Raw genomic sequence first — 22,934 nt, 5'->3', positions numbered from 1 at the left:
GTATTAATTGAGTGCTGACAGCACAACCTGCATTGTATAGAACAATTGACTACTCACATTTTTAGATAATTAGATTTATGATTAAGCTAATTATCCATTTATTTTTAAAATCATGTAATACATGCAGAGAGACTTAAAAATAGTCTTAGAACCCCTGCTTGTGATATTTATAGCACATTATTTTTCACAGGCTAATTTAAGCCAACGATGTCATACAAGACTATAATTGACGAAGTCACAGTTATTCATAGAGGTAGTTTCAGGAAATCATCGCTTTTAGGTAGTAAATAGAAAGTCCTACGTATATTTTGTCCCACATTTTAGGAGTGTATGTATATAAGGTTAGGTATCTCTTGAAATCTGAGAAAATGCAGAGAGGCCTTGCTGATTCCAAACTATCCCCCGCCTACCATCCCATGAAAATGACATGGTGCCAATTCTACCCAATTATTTTGCTTGAAATTAGAAGATTGAGATACTAATGGAAAATGGAAATAGTTATCATAAGCAAATCAGGCAATATGATTTTTTAAGTATTTGCAATTCCAGGAATTACTGATTCAGTCAATGAACAAGGGAGGAGCTGTTTTATCAAGCAAGATTTAAAACTCAAACATATATTTATGAGATTCCATTCAACTTCTTTCCTATCAGTGTATTAATAAGAATCTGTTTATTAATCAAGGGCAAATATATATTTTATTATACTTTGAATATAGTGCTACTTTTGGCAAAGAATTACTACTCACAAAAACAGGTGAAAATCAAATAAAAGGTAAAATATTACAGGTGAGTTTTGGTGCAAGTTTGGAAGGATACTGGGAAACAGAACTGATAATTGCTGTGTTGTCGATGATCTGCATAAAGATCAGTGAAAGCAACTGAATGGATCCAAATAATGAGTAGGGATGTTGAAGATAACAAGGAAACCTCAGCTAATGGGTTAGTGCTTCCCAAAATACAGGCTAGGACCTACCTACCTTAACAGCACTTGGATGTACTTGTTAAGAAAATACAATTCTGAGAAACTCCCAAGAGAGTTAGAGTCTCTGGGGAAATAACCCAAGTATTTACATTTTAATCAAGCTTCGCAGGTAATGTGTAGGCACACAAAGTTCAAAAACTATTATAGTAAGTATATTAAGTGAAGGTCAAAATATTTCCAACACTTAAAGAGAACAATCAAAAAAAAAAAAAAGAGAGTGAGAGAGAGAGAGAAAACAATCAAATGTGTGCTGAATTCATTGGGCCACATCTTTAACCAGTCCACTCTAAAAATCAGAAGGTATGCAACATTCAGCAACTCACCTCCTGAAATTATGTCTGCATGGTACTTTGTGTGCCATTTGCTCTGGGTGAGAATGGAATATCCTGTATGTCTACATCTGATTTACTTTATCATGCCATAATGAAAGAGGCATTTTGATATATCTCTTTGACTAATACCTGGAAGTTTTCCTACTAAATGAGAACCTGTTGGACTACAATGACATGACTGAATGCGCTGTTAACTTCTCTTGTTGCCCAACGGCAGTTCAAACTGATCTGAGATAGCTGTACTACTACAAAGAAATGTGTTCCATGATACCTTCCCTGTGATTCATATCTAACAATCCAGAACAGAATTTAAAAAGTCTTTGAGAGCAGAAAAAAAAAAAATTCCCATGCCAGCAAGACAGAACTTTCAAACTTCTTTGCTTTTTGCTCTTAGACATTCACAAAAGAGCAAAACCTGGGAAGGAACCATACCAGATTGAAACACTCACTCAACTTACACTGGGAGTTTTAAAGACTTCCTGGGCTGTAATCTCTCCTTTGTATGACTTTATTCCTTTATAGAGATGGTCATGTCTAATAAAAAGGATTCACTGCTACTGCCACTCAGCTTTCTGAAGCTCCACGTGAAGCCTTTCTCCGTAATGCAGCTGCAAAGGTTCAGTATGTCAGCAGCTGCTTCTTGCTACACAGTATCTGTATGTATTGCATGTAAAAGAGCAGGTATTTATTCTATCCCACCAGTCTAAAGGCACATAAAATTTCCAACTATCTTCTGGCAAGAGTCCCACCCATGATTAAAGAACAAGGCTAATGATCTTATATCTCCTATTAGCTGTTGTTCAGGTTAAGAGAGATATCACACAGAAGGAAAGAGTAGGATAGAACCTTTGACATTCCATTTTTTTAAATAGGAGAGAAGAGTCACTAGCTATAGGTATTGTGTCAGTACTTAAATTGATGAGTGACTCCTACCAAAATAATTTAGGTTCCTATAGGTAGAAACAACATAAGATAGTAATTTTTTAAATGCACTTCATTTCTAGTAAAATTCTAGTAAAACAATTCTAGTAAAACAATTCAACAAGTATTCATTTTTGAAACACATGTAAGAGGGTATGCGAGAATATTTGTGCTATTTAATCAGACATCAGTTTTTATTGCATGCTATTCAAAGACCAAGAAATGTGTTTCATTTTCTTTGAAGATTGTAAAATAATGTAATCAGAAAGATAGCTGGATGGTAATTTTTAATTATTCATTCACCCCATACATATTTATGAAGCACCTACCACGTTGCAACATTTTGTAGCAGCCGCAAACATAGTAATAGTAAATCAAAGATGTACATACAATGAGAGACTTTCTATATTTAAATGTCTCAACAGCAGTTTGGCTCATTCCACTTTCTATACCCTATCTGCCTAATGCAAAGCCTTACACATTGAAGGCACTCATTTAATGTCTGTTGAATACATTTATGGAGTAATTACTAAAAGCAAAGCATTGGTAGATATTTGATAGGCAGATCTATGCAAGGAGAAGAAAGTGGCAATAGTAAAAGCATGAAGGAGGAAAGTAAAGGTTAAATTCAGACAACTCTGTAGAGTTTGATATGACCAGAGCATGAACTCATGGAAGACAGCATTAGAAAAAATAAGTGGGAAGAAGAGTGTAATCAAATTATGGAACCTTAAATGCCAAGTGCTGAACTTTTGGTTCCTTCCACAGCAGTGAGTGAGTTTTCCTTGCTGAATTGTTCTGCAAGAAAATATCATCATTCTCTTTAGTCCCAAGTGCTTTGGTTGATGAGCACTCTGTTCTTGTCTACTTTCCATGGTTCTATTGACAGAAGAGTTACTGGGGAAGAAGCTCCCTGACTCCTACATTTTGATGACCTTATGTGGAGGTTTCAGATTTACAACAGCAACACGGTCTTGAGCTGTACAAAGCACCTTATCCCTTTTTACTCAAATTTTTATTAAATATTAATGTATTAAATATTAATTAAGTTTCCAATAAGATAAGAGTGGATACATCCTTCCATTTATATGTAATTTCAGAACAAATATGTGGCTGATGCGAAAACTGAAATCTAAAAGAAAGGGATTCCATAGTTTCTGTTAATAACTTCAGTCTCTCACAATATAAGTAGTTATTTCTTTGTATCGAACATAAGTCTTATCAAAAAGTATCTATTGAGCACCTACTATATGAAAGAGCCAAGACGAACCCCAGCTGGCAATAGAAATGGAAGCAAATTCTCAAACTTCAGAAACTTAAAGACTAGTTAGGCACAAGGATCAGAGCACTCTCACTGAATCTATACCCAATCCCTGTTACCAGGACTAACCTGTGCCATAAGTTTATTTTTTTAATGAACATGTATACATATATCTGAAGCTCAGTGAATAATACAAAATTTAATTTGATCTTCAAAAAAGTTAACTCTCTTGTACTCTCTGCCTTAAAATTTGTCAATAATACACCATCATTTCATAATTCATTCAACAAATATCTATGGAGTATTTTATATGTTATACTATCTATTATACTAGGTTATAGAAATTACAATTATTATATTGTATATTTTATACTTTATAATAATATCATATATTCTATAATTACCACTAGAAATATCATAGAAATTAAAAATTAATTAAATAGTCTTTAGTTTAATAGTTAACAGAAAAACACACTCCATCATCTCTCAACTGGAAAGCCAGGCTCTGTTCTAGAAGCTTAAGTATTAAGTAATATTCATATGAACCAATCATGTAGTTATTATTATTAACCTCAGTTTATGGAGGAGAAAACAAATCTCTTCTATATTTCAAGACGTAGATCAAGATTTATCTTTATAGGAAAGTCTATCCTCTGGTAAACTCATATGAGGTTTTCCCCATTTTCTAAAATCATTAAGTGAGGGGTCCCTGGGTGGCTCAATCAGTTATGTATCTGCCTTTGACTCAGGTTGTGATCCCAGAGTCCTGGATCGGGTACTGCATCGGGCCCCCTGCTAGGTGGGGAGCCTGGTTCTCCCTCTGCCTGCTCTGCCTGTTTGTGTTCCCTCTCTTGTGCTCTTTCTCTCTGTCAAATAAGTAAAGAAAATTCTTAAAAATAAATAAATAAAATCAAGGAGTGATTTGTTTGACTCACTCATGGATTCCTTATTAAAAGGTTCTTGCTTATCTTTCAAATGCAAAGCCAATTTCAACTGAATATAGGGACACTTTATTACAAAACGTGTTTGAAGACAATTTCAGGGGTTTGGAAAAAAATTATTTTGGAGACTTGGTTTCTTTGCCAAAATTTGGTATTTTGACAGGTCTTGATGGCTTATGAGGGAAAGTACAGCAGAACATCTGATTATAAAACTGTCCTGGAAAGTCTGGGTCTGGGCATATGGTAAGAGCATTTTAAGATATTTATATTATCAAAAGGCAATGAGATTAAAATACAAAAGTCTAGATGTAGTCAGAATTCTTTCATATGACTATTTCATTTGGCAAGTTATCTCTGCAATTGGCAAATGGGAATACTAATATGTACTTGTAAGAATTATATGAAAAATGTACACAAGACACCTGTATTAGTTCTTTTTTTTTTTTAAGATTTTATTTATTTGACAGACAGACATCACAGGTAAGCAGAGAGGCAGGCAGAGAGAGCAAGGGAAGCAGGCTTTCTGCTTCACAGAGAGCCCGATGCAGGGCTCGATCCCAGGACCCTGGGACCATAACCTGAGCCGACGGCAGAGGCTTTAACCCACTGAGCCACCCAGGCGCCCTGTATTAGTTCTTCTTCACCCCTATCTAGATTAGAAGTTATTGAGGAAAAAGAACATGACTTATACATATTTTCATATTTCTATGGGGGTTTAAATACTTTGCACCCTATATGATCAATAAATACATGTGTGTGCATGTGAGTGGGGGTATATGTACTTAATCCCATGGAAGATATGTCATAGAAAAAAATTGATAATTAAAAGAAAAAGCACCACATCTGTGAAAGGCTATGTAACTGCCTTCAGTTAGAAGCCTTTAAGCACAAGATTCACTATTAAACAGTTAACACTGGTTTAGCATAATTCCATGCATTTCTGCAAATAGGAGAAATGATACAACACCATTTCTCTTCAAAGATCTAATGGATTCTCTAACATTCTGCAGTTGCCAGTAGAATTTGCACTATAGATACATAAAATGAGTAATTTAGTTAGCAAACGTAGAAACGGTTATATAGTAAATTTCATTTGTTTAAAAATATTTAAGGGTCTATCTTATACCCTGTGTTAGGTCCTTAGAGATTCAACAAACCCAAGATCTATGGTTCTTAGTTTCAAGGGGACTCTGGACCTGTGAGGAATAAACTCTGCTTGAAAACTGGAGGGGAGGAAAAGGAGGGAGGTCAGGGCTGAGTTCTCACCTCTTGGCTTGCCCATTGCCCATTTGGAAGACACTGCCACTTGGCAAAGGGGAAGCAGGGTTTTGGTGAAAAAGCAAGTTGACTAGAGATTTAGTTTTGAATATATAATAGGTTTCAGTTTCCTATTATGTATCCAAGCAGAGCTACCAAGTAAACATCTGAAAAAATGAGACCAGAATATGGAAGGTGTTGGGGTTGGGAATAGGTATCTGAAAGCCTGCATAGAGATAGCATTTGAAGCTTGGTAACAGGTGTAACTCCCAAGTCAGTTTGTTTTATGCAATGGAAAAATGAAAAGGAAATTTAAAAAAAATAGCATAAATACAAACCTGAAATGATTTTTCCCCTATCATGGTCCGCTCACTAACTAAAAACCTAAAACAAGGGAAGAAAGCAGTGACAGCTGTATCTATTGGCAGGGGCCCTGCAGACTTTTGCTTAATTGCCAGAATTATTTACTTTATTCAAGTTTCTATGAGTTTAGAAGAAATACTTTTGGCTTTTGCTCAAAAATTCTTGCTGAATTAAAACAAATTTTTAAAAATCTTGCTTGGTGTTTCAAAGATTTAAGGACTATCACTACTGTAGTTTCAGTTTCTTAAAGTTGTTAGAAAGTCATAGGTTTGAGAATGCAGTAACTCAGCCTCTCTTATTTTTATGAGCTAATTTTGAATGCATAAGACTTATTAAGGTTATTAAAAGACTTTTAGTCTTATTCAATAAAGTATCAGGGTTGAATTCAATACATCCATATTTCTATCCCCAAATCCTAAATCATCATTGATATTTTAAGCAATTTTTATTTAGCTTGAAAATTAAATTCCTTTCATGACTATACAGAAATGATATAAAGACCTCCACAGTTGGGGCGCCTGGGTGGCTCAGCGGGTTAATAAGTCTCTGCCTTCAGCTCAGGTCATGATCTCAGGGTCCTGGGATCGAGCCCTGCATTGGCTCTTTGCTTGGCAGGGAGCCTGCTTCCTCCTCTCTCTGCTTGCCTGCTTGTGATCTCGCTATCTCTCTCTCAAATAAATAAATAAAATCTTAAAAAAAAAAAAAAAAGGTTAGGCAATTAATTACCCCCTCCCTTCTGTAACCCTCAGTTTGTTTCCAGGAAACATATATATTATTTTATAAAGCTGAAAACCCCCATTGATCACAGCATCTTTAGGGCATACATAGTGGCATAGTTTTTTTAACCTATAAGCTCAGCTACATTGTAGTTATGTCCTTCCTGCCACCTTCTACTAATTGCATCTGTCTAATCTTTGCATCCTTTATCTTCAGACAGGCCTAATGCGAAGAGGCAACTTCTCAGTGTTACATCTTTAACTTTATCAGCCAGCTGGTTTTTTGACTAGGACTAAGCAGCAGATAGAGGACAAACTCTTGAGATATGGCTACGGTATGGAAGAGTTCAATTTATTCTTTCATTAAACAAGTATTTTAGCAAATTTTCTTTTTTTAAAGATCTTATTTATTTATTTGAGAGGGAGAGAGGATGAGTTGGGGGAGAGGCAGAGGAAGAGGGAGAAGCAGACTCACTGCTGACAGTGAGCCCGACGTGGGGCTCGATCCCAGCACCTGGGATCATGACCTGAGCCGAAGGCAAACATTTAACTGACAGAGCCACCCAAACATCTTTAGCAAATTTTCATGCAAAGCTGAAAAGGTAGAAGATTCAACATTGTCAAGATACCAGTTCTTCCCAACTTGATCAATAGATTCAATACAATCCCAATCAAATTCCCAGCAAGTTATCTATGTTATTTTGTTGTTGACAAAGCGTTTCTAAAGTTTAGATGGAGAGGTAACAGAACCAGAATCAACAACACAATATTAAAGGAGAATAACAAAGGCAGAGGGCTGACACTACTTGACTTCAAGACTTACTATAATGCTATAGTAAACAAGATAGAGTGAATTTGGCAAAAGAAAAATAGATCAATGGAACAGAATAGAGAGCTCAAAAATAGATCTACTTAAATATAGTCAACTGATCTTTGACAAAGGAGCAAAGGCAGTACAATGGAGCAAAGATCATCTTTTCAACAAATGTTCCTGGAACAAATATGACTTTAGACATGGGCTTTACACTCTTCAGAAAATAGATCACAAATCTAAATGTAATGTAAAACTACAAAACTAGAAAGTAATATAGGAAAAACCTAGGTGACATTGTGTACATACAACACCAAAAGTATAAAGGCACATTCCGTGGAGAAAATAATTCATAAACTGGACTTCATTAAAATTAAAAGCTCCTGCTCTGCAAAGACTGTATCAAGAAAACTAAAAAGCAAGTCACAGAATGGGAGAAAACATCTGCAAAAGATATATTTGAGGGACACCTGGGTGGCTCAGTGGGTTAAGCCGCTGCCTTCAGCTCAGGTCATGATCTCAGGGTCCTGGGATCGAGTCCCGCATCGGGCTCTCTGCTCAGTGGGGAGCCCGCTTTTCTCTCTCTCTCTCTGCCTGCCTCTCTGCCTACTTGTGATCTTTCTCTGTCAAATAAATAAATAAAATCTTAAAAAAAAAGATATATTTGATAAAGAACTAGTATCTAAAATATACAAAAAACTCTTAAAACTCAACAAGAAAACAACCCAATTAAAAAACGGCAAAAGATGTGAATAGACACATCGTCAATGAAGATATACAGATGGCAAATAAGCATATGAAAAGACGTTCAACATCACATGTCACTGGGGAATTGCAAACCAAAACAAAAAATATCACTGCACATCTATTAGAATGGCTCAAATCCAGAACACTGGCAACACCAAACGCTGGTGAGGAGCCTGGAACAACTGGAAATCTTCTTCAGTACTCGTGGGAATGCAAAAATGGTAGAGCTACTTCCAAAGACAGGTTGATAATTTCTTACAAAATTAAACATACCTATAGCATCTGATCCAGCCATCACTCTCCTAACAAATGACTTCAGGATTAGTCCGGGATCTTTATCACTCTTAGAATTTACAATGGATATATTTGTATTTGACTTTTATTGATAATTTTTGTGAAGTTTTAGGGGTTGATATCCTGTGAGTAGTACTCCCATAAAAGAAATTACTTATTTGTTGAACACCTACTACATTCCAGATACTGGACAGATATATTTTACCTTCAAAATAACCAGAGGTAACTGTTTTTCATCTCAATCAACAAATCAAGAAAATGAAGTTAAGCAGTTAACACTACTTGCCAATGATAATTTATGATGGTCCTTGGATCATTGGTCCATTGGTCATTGGAATATACGTATAACAGTTCAACTCTGCCAGGGTATCTGTCAAGCTCTTTTCATGAATTCCCTCTCCTAATACCGTCATAACGCACTGCAATGGTTAATATAATTATCCACGTGAGGGCATATTTTCAGAGAGATTGAGTATATTTCTTTTGTTATTGTGGTAAAATATGTACATCACAATATTTACCATTTTAACCATTTTTAACTTCATAGTTCCGTGGCATTAAGAATACTCACATTGTTGTGCAATCATCACCACTATTCATCTCAGATCTTTTCAATATTCCCAAACTGAAGTTACAGTGCCTTTTAATATTAGGAATATGATATGGTCCTCCTCTATTTATGGCCAACTAAATTTAAAATAATAATAATAATAATAAAATGTGTTATTATGGTCCACAAGGTTCTGCTTTGTCTAATTCCTGCTTGCCTATCACATGCTTTTCTATGTCTGACTCATGTATTTCTCAGAGTGGAACCTAAACATTCCTTAGAGAAGCTGTCTCTCAATCCACAAGTGAAATAATGATTTTCCTATTGCACTTTCATAGTTCCCTGTGCCTTTCCTTCATTGTAAGTATTTCATTTTATGGTTAAATAATTATCAATGCATGATGCCCCCATTGGTCTTTAAGCTTCAAAAGGGAAAACTCCAGAATCTATCACATGCATTTATACAGGAAATGTTGAATGAACACTTTTTAAATCCTTGAATGGATAAATTAACAAATGCCTTGAGAGTATAATTATTTCATTGACCTAAAAATAATAATTATGTAATATTGTACCATACATGAAGAGATAAACTGAAGAGACTGAATAAAGAAGGAAGAACATACCTGTTGCCCTGTTCCCTTTCCTCAGTCACATTCTAATTGTACAGTCATATTTAACTGTCTTGGTAATTTCATTTTGTTTTAAATCACTCATGGCATCCACTATCTGTCTTTTCCTCTTCACATTGTGACTAAAATCCACTCAATGAGGTCAGTGATTCTAATTACAAGTCTAGCCACTTCTCACCAACTTTTTAACCAATTTTTAAAGAATTTCCCTAGTTTATTTGTAAATAAATTACGTGAACAGATGGAAAGTGAATTTGCTGAGATAGCAGATTGAACCTTTACAGATAATAACTTGAGAAGGGAATGTTCAATGCTTTAAGTTTTTACAGCTCCATTCAAAATACTTTTAGGGATTTGCAATGACTGGCTCCATGAAGCAACTACTTTGCTGCTCCAGGACTGTATACTTACAGGCATGCTATTGTGGGGTAAAGTGAGAGGCAGTTGGGGGAGTGAGGCTTGTTGTTTGTCCACAAGAGTGGGCATCTCTCACATTGTTCAACTTTGCTTTGTTTGTACAGAGCTAGCCATCTGGCCAGACTCCTACTCTGTATACTGAACTGATAAAGTGCTCCTGTAGACATTGTACTTGCTGTCTTCCCTAACAGTAAAGAAATAGAAATGTGCAAAGAAAATTGCTGGCAAAAGAACAAATAAACAAACATACACAAGCATATTTGTTTATTTTTCATTTAAGCACATTTCTTTAAATATCTAATCTTTAGTCTACAATAAATAATCACAAGTTAAGATAGCAAACCATGACCCAATCTATTCCTATGTTTCTTAGAAACCATGGATGACTAAGTTGCAACTTGAATTGTGTCTTCAATATTGTCTTTTAACACTCAAAATACTGTTTTCTAAAACTTAAACTAATGTATCTATAAAGAGTCTTTTTTTATAATGTGTAGTTATTTAACAGATTCCTATGGAAAAGTAATAACTGATTTTTTTGAATGTGGATTCTTTTAAAAATATGAATACATTAAGGAAATTGATAAAACAACCACATTGTTTTCAAATATAAAAAGTCTATAATAGAGAATAAAAACATTTAAGTCATTATGAAGTAAAGTTAATCAGAATATAAATAAGGCTTAAATTTGTCACCACGAATTGGGACTGATGATTCCAACCTTTTATGGCTATAAACTCTTTCTGATAATCTAATGAAAGCTATTTAACATCGTCTCCAAATAATGCAAACTCACACACAACATTTGATAGATACTATGTGAAGACTATGAACTAGTTTTAAAGTTCTGTATGGACAGTGCCCATGGCTGTGCCGTCCCAGTTTATCAAGTGCTTATCAAGTGCTTTCCATGGAACCTGAAATATGGAAAACAGCCACCAAATATCTCTTAAATACACAAATTCAGCATTACTCTGGAGGCTTAAGTAAATACAGTACAAAATGAAATAAAAACTCAGATTTTAAACAATTAGGAAAGAGGAGGCAAAACTATTATAAGCTTACTATGTGGTTATATACAAGAATAGGAAAGAAAATGGATTTAAATAAAATATGAGAATTAAGAGCAAAGTGGCTATACAGAAGATAAATATAAACCAAAACAATGGTTTTCTTGTGTATTAACAATAAATACTTAAAAATAAGAAAAATAAAGCCCTTATGTACAACATTAAACACAATTGCTGAGTAGTACTCTGAATAGTGTGAAAAAATTTTTTAAACTTTAATTATTTACTGATATATCTAAAAGCAGAATTGAAAAATTGGAGAAATACAGCTTTTTCCTTGGTAAAAAGACTCAATATTATTAATTTTTCAAAGCATCATACTTGCAATCAAAATAGAAATGTGATCTCTCTAAACTTGACAGAATAGGTCTCAATTTCATTTGAGGATAAAAATTGGTGAAAATGACATTAAGAACATTTTGAAACAAATAATAGCTCATGATAGCAACACACTTATCACTAACTACTTTACATGTATTTAATCCTCACAGTAAACCTCTGAGCCAAATGACATAAATATCTCAATTTTATAGATAAATTAAAAAACAAATATGTAAAGCAATTTTACCCAAGGTCATATAGTTAATTAGTTTGGATGCTGAGATTTATACCCAAACAGTTCAGCGCTAGAGTTCAGGTGCTTGAATACTGTGCCAAATTCTTTTTTTTTTTTTTCAATTTATTTATTTTCAGAAAAACAGTATTCATTATTTTTTCACCACACCCAGTGCTCCATGCAAGCCGTGCCCTCTATAATACCCACCACCTGGTACCCCAACCTCCCACCTCCCGCCACTTCAAACCCCTCAGATTGTTTTTCAGAGTCCATAGTCTCTCGTGGTTCACCTCCCCACTGTGCCAAATTCTTTCCCAAGACTAATAAAATGAGAAAAATCCCAGAAGATAGAAAACTATAAAATAAAGCTCCATAAATTAAAGTGTGATGCTTGGGGCACCTGGGTGGCTCAGTCATTAGGCATCTGCCTTTGACTCAGGTCATGATCCCAGGATTCTGGGATCCAACTGCATCAGGCTCCCTGCTCAGCAGGAAGCCTGCTTCTCCTTCTCCCACTCCCTCTGCTTGGGTTCGCTCTCTCGCTGGGTCTCTCTCTGTCAAGTAAATAAATAAGATCTTTCCAAAAATAAATAAAGTGTGATGTTCTTCCAAGAATAAACAGATTCAATAATAGGTAACATTTCCTGGGCATTTACTATGTGTCATACACTTCAGATATATATTATGTTGTTTACCCCTCACAATTATCCTGTGATACAGACTCTTTCTTTGTGTTCATTTCAGAAATGACATAACTGAGGCACATAGATTAAGCAACTTGCCAAAGATAAGGATGTTATTACAAAGGGGAGCTAAGATTTGAACCCAATCAATATAAACTGAGATGAATTAAAGGTTGAAATGTAAAAAATCAAACCCACTAAAGAAAAACAAATAGGAAAAGGAAAAAACATAAACCAATCTTTGAATAAAAGAAAACACAAAGGAGAATTTTTAAATTGCATATCCTAAAAATTATTAGTGAATTTAAAATTTAAAATATAAACTGGGGAAACTTCAAAAAGATTATAGACATAGCTATACAGAGCTTGGAGCAACAGATGTGAAGAAATACTAAGATCACAATAGATAAATTGATAAAAGACATGATTAGATACATGAAAGAAAAAAATTAATGATTAAAAAATAAACCAAAAAATGCAAGTTTTAAGAAATACTTAAGAAATTTTAACAAAATAGCATTTTAAGAAATGGTATTGATTTTTACAGCATTAAAATTAATATTCATTGCCAGTATGGATGCAATGATTAATATTTTCTAATATCACTACAAGTAGCAGTAACCAAGACAATCTTTTGAGAAAATAATTTGGTAATATGTATTAGAGGTTTTTAAAAAGCTCAGATATTTTGATACAGTGATTCTCCATAAGAATGCTATTCTAATAAAATAACTGTAGTTATTTATATTATAATTAAGTAAAATAAAAAATTATCAGGGAGGCTTTAATATTATGCATCATAATAATCAAAATCATAATCACAAAAAACTTTACTTTTATGTAAAAAAGCAGGACTAAATATAATAGACTATAACCTCAAAAATGCAAGGTATACAATAGGTTCTCAACTGAATAGAAGGTAGGAAGGGATAGAGAAGAGGGAAAAAAATATTGGCAGTAAAACTTTAAGACAAAGTTTTAGAAATACATCAAGGTTTACAATAAATTACAATAAATATAAATGGGTCAAACTAATTTATCTTCTAGAGGACAGAATTTCAGAACTGAAAAAAAAAAACTTTACAAATTTTTAGGTATCATTACTGAGTATTTAGAAGAAATAAAATTGTGAAGTAATAATACCAAATTATTATTTGGTATAGATTTGGTAAATATATTTGGTAAATATAGATTATTTCTGTGTGGCATTATGGGTGATCTCTGTTATCTTCTTTATATTTTCTATAATCCAAATTGTCCTGTGATTAAAGATACATTAATAGAAAGTAATTAAAGCAAAAATTAAGATGATTTTATTTTTATGTTTTTGTGTATTTTATAAAGTGATTATTTTGACAAAATATCATTATAGGTTTACAATTTTATCCTTGCCAAAATAAATAACAGAATATGTAGAAGTATCAGTGCAACATAAATAAAGCTGTTTTTAAAATTAAACTCTATAAGTGACCCAATAACAGATTACCTTTGGGTAAAGCTTTAATAGATTATTTCCTATTTTCTACATCAGAACATGCTACTGCTACACTTTTTTGTTGCAGGATAGAAGATAGCTTTGTAGGGGATTTCATCCTCAAACCGTGTTTCACAGTGGCATCCTTAAAGCCAGAGTATTTTTTTGTATCTGTGGAGAATGCTTAAAAACATCTTTCTTCACTTGTGAAGAAACAGTGTGAATTGGGCCAGCAGGCAGTTGCAAAGGAAGAAAAGGAATATCAATTCTATAATCACTAGAATTCTCTTATTTGCTTTGGAACACTATGATGTCTATGCTTTAAGTTTGGGGAAATGTATTTGCATTTTTTTCAGTCATATGATTTCAGTAATACTTTTAATTGTCAAGATTTGAACTGGAAAAGAACAGATACTATAACTGTATCATCCTTATTTTCTCAAGACCAGAAATAATTAGCAAGTGAATCTAAGAATACCTCTAACTTAGAAGATCAGACTTCTCATTAGATGAGTCATTCTCTACCTTGATGAAAATACCTGGACTCTTTTAAAACACACCCATGTCCAGGTTGAAAACCCCAGTTATTCTGTCTGGAGTGATGATTAAAAACTCCTCAGGTGATGGTAACTTATGGCCTGAATTGAAAACCATTGCATTGTTAGTGTTCCCTGTACTATCTTTGTTTCCCTCACAGTATTGTAGCAAGTATGCAGTAAGTGATAGCTAAAGTTTCTGGAATAAATTAATAAAAGATGATCTTCAGGAATATCTTTTTTTAAAAAGATTTTATTTATTTATTTGACACAAGGAGAGAGATTACAAGTAGGCAAGAGAGGCAGGCAGGGAGAGGGGAGGAAGAAGGCTCTCCGCGGAGCAGAGAGCCCGATGTGGGGCTCGATCCCAGGACCCTGGGATCATGACCTGAGCCGAAGGCAGAGGCTTTAACCCACTGAGCCACCCAGGGGCCCCAATCTTCAGGAATATCTTAAATATACTAATTTATATATCAGTTTGCTATAATGAGTCAAATGTAAAGTTTAAATAATGATACCATACAAACCCAAAATGAAAAGTCAAAACCTTTAAAATGAATTTTACTATAAACTATGGTACTTATACTAAATAATGACTTTGTTAAAAAGGATTTTATATGTACAGGTGTGTTGATATTTATATTTCCTTCAGAAAGGTGTGTATATCACATGGGCTTATTGAAGGCAGAATACTATTTTGAGCTATAACATACCATGAAAGTGACACAGACCTGAAGGGTGAGCAACAGGTAAAAAAAATCACATAAGTATGTGTCCTTTAAAAGGGCTGTCCCTATGGTCATAGAAGAGGGAATAAATAGTTTTCATATCACTCAGTTTTCTGTGTTACACATTCCAGACAGTATATAAAGAATTCTCTGAGATCCAAAAGCAAAAATAATCTCGGACATATACCATCTATTTTCAGTCTTCACAGCTTTCCAATTATCTACTTTAATTATTCTTAATGACATGATTCTTCTTGTCTGTAATGTCTTCATTGTTTTTTGTTTAAAGATTTTATTTATTTGAGGGGTGCCTGGGTGGCTCAGTTGGTTAAGCGACTGCCTTCAGCTCAGGTCATGATCCTGGAGTCCCAGGATCCAATCCCGCATCAGGCTCCTAGCTCCATTGGGAATCTGCGTCTCCCTCTGACCTTCTCCTCGCTCATGTTGTCTTTCACAGTCTCTCTCTCAAACAAATAAATAAAATCTTAAAAAAAAGATTTTATTTATTTGAGAGATTAAAGATTTTATTTATTTATTTGAGAGGGAGCACAGAGGCAGAGTGAGATAGAGTAGCAAACTCCCTGCTATGTAGGGAAGCCCGATGCCAGGCTCCGTCTCAGGAGCCTGAGACCATGACCAGAGCTGAAGGCAGATACTTAACTGACTGAGCCACCCAGGCACCCTCTGTGTAACAGTCTTTGAATCAAATTTTAAAAAGGCACAAATAAACTGATGAGATTCATCTAACCCATATGTCTAAAGTAATCAGAACGAATCACTAATAGAATTTAAATTATTTCAAAATGCTTGCTTGTTCAACTTTTTCTGTAAGTATCTGTCTGTATGTCTACTTGCCTGATACTTAGTTCTTTTGTTACTTATCCAATCATAATCAAGGTTAATTCTTGGAAAGTTGAGAAGTGATCCAAATTTATCTTGGAAATGTTTATCTTATTTTTGCTCTACTTATATGTATCTTTCTTGTCCCTGTGCCCTTTCTCTCTTACCACCCAATGCCAATTGTAATAAGTCTCCTATCTCCTATCTTTCTCTCCCCCCCAAATTATTTTATAATCATTCACAGTAAGTTATAAATGCCATAAAAATCATTTTACAGAGCGGTGTGAACAAGAAGGGGCAAGAATGTCCCCTGACCAGCTAAAGCCCATGCACCACTGCACAACCCGTCCAGGGCTTAAGTCCTGCTGCTGTTGCCCAAGAGTAAGGCTGAAGGGGATGCTAAAGGAGGTAAAACTAAGATGAAGGATGAGCCATTAAGAAGATCTGCAAGGTTATCTGCTAAACATGTTCCTCCAAAGCAAAAGTCCTGCAAAGAAGGGTGAGAAGGCACCCAAAGGGAGAAAGGGGAAAGTTGATGCTGGCGAGGATGGGAATAACCCTGCAGGAAACAGAGATGCCACAACAGACCAAGCAGAGAAAGCTGAAGGAGCTGAAGGTGCTGGAGATGCCAAGTGAAGTGTGTGCATTTTTGATAACTGTGTACTTCTGGTGACTGTATACTTCAAAATACTGTTTTTAATCATTTATAATCATTTATAAAAAATGCAGAATTTTGCTTTACTTCTTTTTAAGGTATGTTTCTTAGCACACAGAGTACTTCATTGTTTTGGGGGAAATGGCGTATGTCACTAATAGAACATTTTCAAAGCTAGAATGATACAAGGGAAAAATACCTTTCCCTTCTAGTTTTGAGAAACTTCCTCTTGGTTCTCAGGAGGAGGGATTCCTTAGCTACCTTGGCACAAACACTTTGGTGGTGTGGAAAAACTAAAATTCATTTTTATATATCCTCTTTTCTCTGCCTTCAACAGAGACTTGACTCCCTTAAACCCAAAGGCCTGCTGGAGCCTGATCCCAAGAAATAGTTCCCAGTATGTCAGGCAATCTGGACTTTACAGAGTCACCACTGAGATGGTGTTTCTCAAAAGAGTTCCTTTTTTAGCTCGTGGATTTTCAGATTGATAATTCTGCCATTTTCATTTCATTTCCTGAAAGCCAGAGTCAGGTCATGAAAGGTTGTTAAACAACAGGCTAAATGTGAAATATCAACCCTCACTCTAAACTTCTCCCTGTTCAGAGCACCACATGAAGACTTCATTGGGTTTTATACCAGCTTTCTAATGTTGGTAGTCCATTGAAGAAGGGAGTTTGAGTGTTGTATGCTGTTAACAATCATCTGCCCATGTACTGCCTAAAATACCATGATTGTTTATGAAAAGTATCTTTAAAAAGCTAGATACAGTTTGGCTCGGGAAAAAATCATTTCACATATCCAAAAATAAATAACATTTTACAAAGGAGGCAAATGGTCTAAATTGAATATACAGAACACAATTCCATTTTTCCCCAACTACAAATGCCTGATATGTGAAATTAGGTTCCTCAAATTTTATTTTCAGATCAAACCCCATTAATCAGAATTCAAATTGGGCAAAATTTGGACAACATGGTATATAATAATCACCTACACAAGATCTATATGAATGAATGTGGTAACATCTATACACAATGCTACCAAACTAGTAACTGTGAAATTCTTAGTTATTTTTGATTTTCTGATTACCCTTTTTAAAAAAATTAACATACAATGTATTATTTGTTCCAGGGGTACAGGACTGTGATTCATCAGTCTTACATAATTCACAGCACTCACCATAGCACATACCTTCCCCAATGTCCATCACCTGGCCACCTCGTCTCTCCCACCCTCTTCACCTCCAGCAAACCTCAGTTTGTTCCCTCAGATTAAGTCTCTTACTATTCGTCTCCCTCTCTGGTTTCATCTTGTTTCATTTTTCCCTCCCTTCCCCTAGGATCCTCTGTCTTATTTCTTAAATTCCTCATATCAGTGCAATCATATGATAATTGTGTTTCTCTAACTTATTTCACTTAGCATAATACCCTCTAGTTCCATCCACATTATTGCAAAGGGCAAGATTTCATTTTTTGATGGCTGCATAGCATTCCATTGTGTATATATACCTCATCTTCTTTATCTACTCATCTGTTGATGGACATCTAGGCTCTTACCATAGTTGGACTATTGTGGACATTGCTGCTATAAACATTCAGGTGCACGTGCCCTTTTGGACCACTACATTTGTATCTTTAGGGTAAATACCCAGCAGTGCAACTGCTGGGTGGTAGGATAGCTCTATTAATGACCCATTTTTGTAAGAAAATGGCTATAGCCATGGTTTACAAAATAGAGGTCCCATAGGGTGTTTAAAAATGTATAAGTGAAACCCAACCACATTATTTCTCAGACTTAAGTACATATTAAATAGATCTGTTAGGTATTTACTTTGGTGTAGGGGTGCCATGAATAAAACTGACTGAGATATTAAGGGTGATATAATTTGAAAAAGTTTGGGAACCTCTGGGCCATAGTATAACTCTAAATCATGTGTAACCATGAAAATATCTAATACTGAAATAGCTAATGGATCATCAAGCTCATCATCATCATCATCATCATCATCATCACCAACAACAACAACAACAATAGCTAATTAATCAACAAGTTCTACCAAGTTAAAAATTGAAAAAAATTGTTCTTTCCATTTCAATTTATATAGATCAAGTTCATACAATTTATAGCTACAGTATTTGGTCTTCCTGTCACCAGGCTTTCTTTCTTCCAATCCATTTCTATACTGCTGTCATATAACAATCTTAAATAAATGTTTGGATTGATTTTATCTTCCAAAACCCACATTGCACTTGGTGTACTCTGTCTTTCTTTCTCTCCACATAATACAAAAAAATTTCATTTGGAAAACAACCCTTCATCAGTTCTTATTTATATGGATATGGGGAATAATACATAGGTTCTATGCCCAGCCAGTCATAAATTTAAATTATTGAATTATTTTATCAATAAGAGTTATGATTCAGGGATAGATTTATGATCCACACCTGATAAATCTGTATAATTTTTTTAGCCACATAATTGGCTCAATTTCAAGCACAAAATATAGTACCATTATTTGGAATCAACAGAAATTTGTCTCTTTTTTCCTGGACATAATCCTAGGAGGATATAAGCCTAGAACTGAGGGAAAGTAACATATGGAGCCTAGGATTAAAAACAGAGTTCAGAGGAAGATAAAAACCAATTCCTTATATCATTTGTACTCCTGAGATATTCCCAAAGCCCTCTTTACTAAACTTTTCAGTGATTACTTTCTTCAGTCAGCAATAGTTGGGCTATCTGAAAATGATCAGCAAAGGAGTTTTTAAGTGAGGCACAATCTTTCACTATGTCATTTACTTGCTTAAGAGTAAATTCTTTTTTGCCCAGAACACCAATTGCAAATATCCTGTCTAGTGACTAAAATCTGTCTTTTCCAAAACTTTCACTTCTATATCATTTAAACAAAAATCTGTTTGTACCCTACATTCAAACCAGGAGATTTAACACTACTGAGAAGATGGCTGTGCTTTACTTAATAAATTTATTTGTTTCTACTTAGGAAGAAAGGAAGAAATCTATCTATCCATAGAAACTCAGCAAAAGAGAATCCTCTTTCTAAAAAAAAAAACTTAAATCATTGAACTCACAATGACCTTTCAACCTCTAAAGAACTTGTTTGTACTAGATTTCTTGATACTCAATAAAGAGCTACTGAATGAATACGTATTCTTAGTATGTATCAGCTAAATAATTAGCCTTTTCTTTATTGCTACTCTGTCATATTTCTGTTTATAATATTTTGTTTATATTTATCACCCCAAGCAAACTGTCCCCAAAAGAACACTTTGTATTATAATACTCTGTAGAGTAATATATTCCTTATAACAATCAACACAAAATTCCCTTAAACAAAGTATTATTATAGATATTTTTGTAATTTATATTTAGCTTACTCAATGTTAATTATTTTCATATAGCATATGATTATCATTAAGAACTACTTGCTTCTAAAGAGTTACCTATTTTTTACTTGCCACAAATCTGTAAGTGTACAACAAACTATGAAATAAAGTTGTACTCAATCTAAAAGTCACAATATATGTAGGATTGATTATAGTGAAAAACTTATGTATCTCTATGATCTTCTTATCCTCTCTTATTACAGAAGATTGGATTTTACTCCTATACATTGGAAATCAAGAACAAGACTAGGAGGATTTTCTTATTCCAGACTTCAGTAAGTTTTTCAATTTCCTTCCTTGTTTCCTGACATGTCTTGCTATTTTTGTGGTGATAATATTAGTCCCTTCTTCAATCCTAATATTCTCACTTCTTTCCTGATTTCACTCTTGTTCCTAACCTCTATCACTTGATTCATTTTGCATAGTACGTAAGAAAGGACAGAGAAAAAAATGACCATTTTGGGTTCAGTTTAAAATGCTTCTATTAATTTCTTCTTGGGACTCACATGTCTTGTATTTCTTCAAGCAGCAAGATCTTTGTTGTTTTCTGATTTTTTTTTAAACTAAGTTAAGGGATTCTAGAGAACATATACCAAAGAAATGGACTTTGCTTTATTATAGGAAGGATATAGGAAAGTCTTCTGGAGTACTAGTAAATAAAATACTGATTAGATAATTACTCTTCCAAAAGAGATGCTGATGAATATTCTGTAAGGAAAAGACAAAGTGGGCTGTGTATAATATGTGATAAATGATTTAATATATGTAATTGAGGTCATCATAATACTCAAAATCTCAACTTGAAGAACCATGACATTGATTTAGCTCTTGCACATGATCCACCTCCAAGGCACAGCTTAGTTACTAATCAATCTCTTAATAAACCAAGGCAGGGAGATCTGACCTCACTGCCCTTCAGACTCCCCAGTCATGTTGACTTTATTTGCATAATATTATTAATTTTACATGGAATTCAAAAATTAGTCCAAAACATCTCACGAGAATCTAAAGAGTATAAACAAATCTAATTAACACTTGGAAAGTGCACTAAGCATGTCAACCTCCTGAAGATTAAGATGATCCTTTCCATTGAAAAGAAACATTTTCAAATATGTTTAGGTTCCTAACTTTGATTCTTTCACACACACAAAAATTCTGGAGCAAAGACCAATGTTAAATGAAATTTTACTTAAAAAATTACTACAAGATGTTGTGGATACATTTGTTAATTCACCATGAGCCTATGTAATTGACCATACATACCATTTGGGGTGTTAACCTAGAACAATTATTGAATGCACAGTAGCAATTGCAAAACTCAAGGTATAAACTTTAAAAGTTGATGTAGAAAATGCTTACTAAATATCCCTGACAGAAGAGATAAGATGGCAGAGGAGTATTTGTCTTGTCACCCAAATATAGCTAGATAATTATCAAAGCAATGGTTTGAGAATCCCTCTGGTTCATAAGAACAGATTGTGTCTAAATGCTGCACTGTTCCCAAGAATAGGAGCATGGAAGATGGCTGGTAACAGTAAGTCTAGGTGCCAGCTTTTTGCTCTGTTGCCATAAACTGAGAACTGCTGTGGGGTTGTGCAACTGCTTTGCTAGGAGGGGTTCGACAAATATCAGAAGCATGGTGAGACACTCCCTGGTAGGAAAGGTGGGGGTCCATGCTACCGCAGTCCCTAAAATTTGGAATTTTAAAACTCAGTCATGTGCCTGACATAAAAAAGCTAGAACATGGGCAGGATTAATACAGGGTTCTGATAGAAACTGGGGAGACAAGAGTGATTGAATGCTCTTCTGTGAAGACTCACTGAAGAATGGAGGGCACAAACTTTCAGCTCCAGGGCCAGAGAGAAGGATACAGCCATATTCATCCCATCCATCAGTGTTAAAAGCTTTCAGGGAGCAACCTAGTGGAATCCAGAGCCATTTATACCAAACCTGCTTCCCTGTACACTGGAGGCACATATCCACTAGAGCAGATCCTTCCCCCAGACCAGCACAAACAACTCACTTGCACCAAGTTTATTAACCAGAGAGGGCTACAAAGCTTTAGCTCTAGGAGAGAATAGTAGCTAACATCCTTTGTACTTTTATTCTTTATTTTTTATTATTTTTTCTTCACTTTCTTTTTTTCAATTTTTTATTGTTTTTTAAAATTTTTATTTTTTATACATTTTAATTTTTATTATAAATATATGTATATATATGTAATTTTTTTTCCTTTCTTTCTTATTTTGGGATCTGTTTTTTTTTTTAAAACAAGCAGACCAAAACACACCTGGGATCTAATTTTTTGTTGTTGCTGTTATTATTGTCATTGTTATTGGTTTTTTGTTTGTTTTCTTTTTCTTTCTTCTTTTCTTTTCTGGACAAAATAACAAGATGGAGAAATTCATCCAAAACAAAATATAGAAGACAGTACTCTCAGCGATGGATTTAATCAATACAGATATAAGTGAGATGTATGACTAGAATTTAGAACCCAATTTTAAAGACACTAGCTGGTCTTGAAAAAGCATAGAATACTTTAGAGAATCATTTGCTGTAGAAAGAAAAGAACTAAAATCTAGTCAGACCAAAATTAAACATGCTACAATCAAGAGGCAGTTCCAAGGAGGCCACAAAAATGAGGATGGATAAAGCCAAGGAGTGAATCAGTGGTATAAAAGATAAAATTATGTAAAATAATGTAAAAATTATGTAAAATAATGAAGCTGAAAAGAAGAAGTAAAGAAAGTTATTAGAACA

General features: G+C 34.4%; 1 protein-coding gene and 1 pseudogene across 2 annotated transcripts in view; one reads left to right on the top strand and one right to left on the bottom strand.

The window, feature by feature from the left end:
• CNTN1 (contactin 1) overlaps positions 1–22,934 on the bottom strand; it is a 357,030-nt gene that overhangs the window by 170,059 nt on the left and 164,037 nt on the right. The gene's annotated exons all lie outside the window — the stretch shown is intronic.
• On the top strand, positions 208–16,787 carry LOC122890939 (annotated as a pseudogene).

This window comes from Neovison vison, chromosome 12, assembly GCF_020171115.1.
Source record: "Neovison vison isolate M4711 chromosome 12, ASM_NN_V1, whole genome shotgun sequence".
NCBI classification, from domain to species: Eukaryota; Metazoa; Chordata; class Mammalia; order Carnivora; family Mustelidae; genus Neogale; species Neogale vison.
The sequence above is the reverse complement of the archived record's forward strand: the minus strand, read 5'-3'. Positions and strand labels throughout refer to the sequence as shown.